The sequence below is a fragment of the Mirounga angustirostris genome, unplaced genomic scaffold (genome assembly GCF_029215605.1).
Source record: "Mirounga angustirostris isolate CCGP_5_RB_7025 unplaced genomic scaffold, mMirAng1.0.hap1 SCAF_4, whole genome shotgun sequence".
Taxonomy (NCBI): Eukaryota; Metazoa; Chordata; class Mammalia; order Carnivora; family Phocidae; genus Mirounga; species Mirounga angustirostris.
In genome coordinates this window covers 116,010,596-116,016,595 of record NW_026991712.1, presented here as the reverse complement: position 1 = coordinate 116,016,595, position 6,000 = coordinate 116,010,596, and the positions used below count along the sequence as shown (strand labels likewise).

The 6,000-nt window shown below is 44.9% G+C and overlaps 1 protein-coding gene across 5 annotated transcripts in view; it reads left to right on the top strand.

The window, feature by feature from the left end:
- The first annotated feature begins 364 nt into the window (after positions 1–364).
- Positions 365–6,000, top strand: part of LRRC8B (leucine rich repeat containing 8 VRAC subunit B) — a 68,264-nt gene continuing 62,628 nt past the window's right edge. For all 5 annotated transcript variants that reach the window (XM_045897251.3, XM_045897249.3, XM_045897250.3 and 2 more), the window contains exon 1: positions 365–529. The gene's annotated coding sequence lies outside the window, so the exon portion shown is untranslated. The remainder of the gene's footprint in view (positions 530–6,000) is intronic.

Here is a 6,000-nt window from a genome sequence, read left to right as displayed (position 1 = left end):
TTCCAGCCGCCCGGAACCGCGTAGCTGAGCACCGCTGCCCGCCGACCCCAGGCTGTGGCGAGCGGCCCGGGGCGGCCACATGGCGCGCTCCGGGGGACGGCAGCTGCGCTTTGTTTCCACCCGCGAGGGCTGAGTCACCGGCCCCCGCGCGCCCCAAGCTGGGCACACGCTCGGGCCGTGGCGGCTGCAAGTTTCACGGCAGCGGCAGCTACCGAGGCAGCCGCAGCCTCTTCCTCGGCCGCCTCGGCCGCCGCCACCCCGCGGCCACCGCCTCCGCCCAGTCCCCTCCTCCTGCACACGCGAACTCAGTCAGCGGTTCGCGCCGCCGCGCGGCGATTGGCCGGCGGAACGCGCCGCGTCACAATGGAGCCGGTCGGAGGCGGCGAGCCCGGCAGCGCTGGGGCTTCCCGCTGAGCCCGCAGCAGCCGTCAGCCGAGAAAGTGCCGGCGCGGGGCGGCCCCGGCACGCCCGGAGCGGCGCGGGGCGCACGCGGCGGGGAGCGCGGGCGCCCGCGGCTGGGGTCGCGCAGGTAGGTCGGAGCGGGGCGCCCCCGCTCCCGGAGGAGGAGCCGAGCCCACCCCGCCGGTGGAGGCGGAGGACAGGGTGAGGGGACGCAGCAGGTGGGGCTGGCCGAGCAGGTGCGGTTACCTGCCCGCGCCTCACCTGCGAGCCGGGCCTGCAGGCAGGTGGCGCGGCCGCAGATGAGTGGCGGCTTTGCTGCTCCCTTGTCTGCGGGAGGGAGGGAGCGAAACCCCTGAGGGGACCTCTCCTGGGTGCTGGGGTCATTCGGGGCAAGAGGAGTGGGCGGCCACGACGAGGCGGTCCCCTCTCCGCCGCAGCAGTCTCGGCGCTGCACCTGAGTGTGAGCCCTCGGCGCGGTGCGGGCACTGGGTTCTGGTTTCCCAGGCTGGAGTGAGCAGACCTCTCCCGAGGGCGTCCGCCTTTGCTCGCTCTCCTTTGCCCCCTGCCCTTGCGCTGTTCTTTGACAAACTCCTTGGGTACTCGTTGTTCGCCTGCAGTTTGATGGTGTTGGCGTTCGTCTGCTTGAAGGGGGTGGGGTGGGGGGCAACCTATACCCACGTAGAGAAGCCAAGAGTTTCCCTTCTTCTAGGCTACAGTCGAGCAGGTGCTGAGAGGTCAGAAAGCAGGAGGCTCGGTTGTTGGCTAATGCATTACTCTGTGTCCCAACTGACTTCCCAAAGTCCATAGGTTGCCTTTAGTCAGATGACATTTGTGGAAGACTTTCTTTTGTAGTCAGAAAGACTACAAGTCAACCCCCTTTCCCTTCCCAAGAAAAGGATAAACCTAAATTTAAAAACAAACCTATGCCTGAAGTTTCTTGAATACATTTGCCTCAAAACTTCTTTTAAAACTCTGAAAAAGATAGCAGCCTGAAATTTTTAAATTGCAAATATGTTGCCAATTTGAAATAGTCCATTTGTTCCCTGCTTTCTAGGAGAAAATTAAATGGCATGTGTCTTTGTCAGGCTGTTCTGTCTCTTAAACCTAAGTGTAGGGTTGAAGCGCACAGAAGTGGTCAAAATGCAGTATAATTATTTAACAATTCCAATGCCCTCAGTGTGTTCAGGTTGCACTTCCTGAGAACGCAAAATGCTCCTTTGAGTTGTGGGTGCCAAGGTGACTTTCTTTTGTCCCTGGCTTTCCTAGTCCGAGCTCCACTCTTGAAGAGAATGTAAAATGACAGCTAATCCCCAGAGTAATTGGGCCTGTGTGATTTAAGAATATAAGCCTTAACATGTCTGATACTGCTTTTAGTTCAGGTAACGAAGGAGGCAAAGTTGTCACTGATTGTACCGTTGAGTCATGGTACTTTTTCTTATACCTACTATCCCCCTAAAATGTTTTTATTATAGCAAAAAATAAAAACCTTACATGTTAGAATTAAATTTACTATTCTTCAAAACTTGTTCTGTTTTTCTTCGACTGGAAAGGTGTTCCAACATGTCCAGCCTAACATGTATATTTTCACATTTGGAGTGACTTCATTTGACTGCTTGTTAAGATTTGCTTTTCTAAGACCATTACCCATTGCTGTTTCATTCTTCAGAATCCTCAGAATGGAAGCACCAACATTAATTAAAATGAAAAGGACCCTAATCAATACAACTTGAAGAAGATACCAGACCCACCAAGTTTGTTTGTTTTTTTAATAGACTTCATTTTTTTAGAGCAATTTTAGGTTCATAGCAAAATTGAAAGTAAAGTGCAGAGGTTTCCCTTAAGCTCCCATCCCCCTCCGCACCCGTGTATAGCCTGCCCCATTATCAACATCCCCCACCAGAGTGGAACATTCATTATAATCAGTGAGCCTACACTGACTGACACATCATTATCACCCAAAGTCCATAGTTTACATTAGGGTTCACTCTTGGTGATGTACAAATATGTAGTAACATGTATCTATCACTGTAATAACAGACTGTGATACTATATCACAGTATCAGTGCCCTAAAAATCCTCTGTGCTCCACCTTTTTATCCCTCCCTCCCCTACTAACAACAACTAATCCTTTTATGGTCTCCATAGTTTTGACTTTTCCAGACAATCATAGTTGGAATCATACACTCTGTAGCCTTTTCAGATTGGCTTCTTACACTTAGTATTAGGCATTTATGTTTCCTCCAGGTCTTTTCATGGCTTGATATCTTCTTTTTAGCACTGAATAACATTCCATTATCACTCCAATTATTTTTAAGACTGTGTGGGTATTTTCCTTCAGTGGCCTGAAGTTTGTGATGTTTTTGTTGTTTTGTTGAAGTTGAAACAGGCAAATACTTTAATATTTAAAAGATTCTTGCTTTAGCCAATGTTTTTATTTGTAAACAACTGAAATTTTTTTTTTCAAATCATTTTTAATGGTATCTGGGTATTTTTATGGGCTTTCCTAATTTTTTTACTGCCCATACAAAAAATAGCGTATTTAATCCTCGATTTACACTTGGTGTCTCTCAAGTTGAATTTCCAAATTTTATTTTTGTTTTTCCTTTCCATCCCCCTTCTAGCGTACACTGATAATATCAGAAATGAATGTATGCTAAAGCTGTCGTGTTACTCCAGACTTGGTGGAATGGTTTGCTTTGCCTTCCACGTAGCATGTCCTTCCCTGTTTCCCCGACTAAGAGAATACTGGATGTTCCACAAACAATTCAGACCTGTGACCACTCAAAAGGAATCTGGGAGGTCCAGTTATAGTGCAGAATTTTTTTTTAACCAGTTGTAAAATGCATTCTCATCTCTGTCGTGTGTGTTTTGATATTCCTGTCTTTTCTTTTATTGCTATCACTTACTTTCATTTTATTTCCCATCTATATTTTCTACACTTCCTACATACCTTTATTGTGAGTTAGTTTTTTCTCTGATGTTTAAAATAGCGTCTTTGGCAGACATAAATTATTTTTCCTTTTCTGAATCATGAAGATTGATCTTAAATAAAATGAGGCCTAACTGCAGTCACTGAATCTCTCTGCTAAGTTCTTATCACTGCTGTTCATTTAGAAATTGAGCAAAGGGTAATAATAAACTCCCTGTTCTGTGACTTCCTCTCATTTAGGATTCTACTCCATTGCAACACAATTTAAATTCACTTCTTCAATGCTGTTGTGAACCTGTGTAAAGGAAATGAATTAAAAATGAGTTGTTAGAGCTTCGTTCTTGACCTTTCCTTTTGCCTTTTTGACCTTTATGCTGTCCTTGATATGGGTCACATGATTCTGCTTGTCCCTTTCCAGACCGTGTATCTTTGAGCTTCATCTCCTGCTTCTTCAATTTCAGAGTTCCTTGTAATTCTTTGTTCTTGTCTGTCTCATCCTATGGCCATTTCCAGGGCTCCATTCTCCAGTGCTTACTCCTTAGCCAACAGCATCTTTCTCAGAAACTACCAGCTGTCCTGCTTCTATTTCTCTTCTATTTCCAGCTCTGTGCAGGTGACTGAGCTCTGCCCCCGCCCATCTCTGATGGAGACTAAATTCTTTATTGTTGAGTAGCATATTCCTTTTGATCTTTTCTCAGGTGTGCAGATTTGAGAGCATAATTTAAACCTTCTTTTCTTCTGTCAAATTCCTTTTCAGCCTTTTTCACTCCCCTCCTCCCCCAGTCTTTTGCAAATTATAAACAGGAGTTTTTCAGCTTCTACCTGAGAGTGTGGACTTTGCAGAAGGGCCTGATGAACCAGTTGCTGTATTAGTTAAGATTAGCTACCAGTCACAGAGACGGCAAAAACAGTGGTTTAAACAAAGTGATGTTTGTTTCTCTTTCACACTAAAAAAAAAAGTTTATAAAGAGACAATCCAGGGCTGGTATAATGGTATTACAGTCTTCTGAGACCTAGGCTGGTTCCACCTTATAGATCTACCACACATCAGAAGAGGCCCTCAACCTCATGGTCCTAGATGGAGCCTCAGCCATCACATGTGGGTTCCAAGTAGTAGAAAGGAGGAAAGAAGGAAGGTAGGAAAAAAGGGGAAAGGCAAGAGATCATGGTCTCTTACAGAAATTTCCCAGGGGCCATCATACTATCCTTGTTCCATCTCACTGGCCAGAACTTAGTAATGTGACCTCACCTAGCTGGAATAGAGACTGGAGAATATTGTTCTTATTCCTGAAAACCTTGTGCCCCACTAAAATGTGGGAGGTCACATCCTTAGGAAGGAGGAAAGGAACATTGTGGTAGCCAAACATCAGTTATTCTACATCTGTGTTTTCTTGACTCTTATTACCCATTTTACAGGATTCTTAGGATTAAAGGAAATATTAACAGTAAAACATCTAATACAGTATCTGGCATAAAACAAACTTTCAGTAGATGATCATGTTTCTCCTTATTCCTTTGTCATAAATTGTCTAGTTTCCCTGCTACCACATCATTGGCATCCAAATCCTATTTTTTTAAATACTTAAATATTTATTTGCCCCAGTTGGTAGTATCAGACCCTATGTAGTCTTGTACCTTTCTACAGGAGGGTGCAATGCATTATTTCTAAATGTCAACATTTACTTCTTCGCTTAATGCATGGCTTAGATTAAAAACCTAGCTCTTGTGATCAAATAGACCTTCACGTGAATCCTGGCTCTGCCGCTTACTCAGTATGTAGCCCTAGCCTCTTGTACCCTCAGTTTCCTCATCTGCAAACTGGGGGCAAGAATCAGATAGGAGGATTAAAGTAGAGTGCCTAATAAACTGCCCGATGAAGTAAATGGTAACTTTGTTTAAAATTTGGCCTAATCTGGGTGAATCTTTCTGAGAATTAACTCTTACTCCATTAAAAAAAAGTTTTAAAATTTTTCATCTTCATATATATCCAAATAAGCATTGTTAAATTGTTAGGCTTTTTGAGAGTTGTCTCCAAAATCAGTTTAAACCCAACTAGCAGCAAAATCTTTCCTGTATCTTTTGATCAAAGACAGAACAGCTCAGCCTTACCATTCTTCAACTTTGATTTGAATGATTTTTGGTTGCTCTGCTCTCAGAAACTGAAACATTTCCACCAATGAGTGTATTTCATAGTATTTTTTTAGCATCTATTTAGTAAACAGCTATTGTGTGCCCCACACTATGCCAGGCTCTGGGGACAGAAGGTAAGCAAAAATGTACATGGTCCCTGACCCCACGGAGGTTGCAGGTTACTGGGGGAGACAGGCGAATCGATTGCTGCAATTAAATGAAAAAAATTGCCACTTCAAAATTTGTTAAGAAGGAGAGGGGTGCCTGGGTGACTCAGTTGGTTAAGGGTCTGCTTTCATCTCGGGTCATGATCCCAGGATCCTGGGATCAAGCCCCACATTGGACTCCCTGCTCTGCAGGAAGTCTGCTTCTCTCTCTTCCCCTCCCCCTGCGTCCTCTCCTTCTCCCCTTCTCCCTGCTTGTGCTCTCTCTCTCAAAAAAATAAAATCTTTTTTTTAAAAAAAGAAATACAGGTGGTATGGAAGCACATGTGAATGTCCTATGGTCACAGGTTGAATGGTGACTTTAGGAAGAAAAAA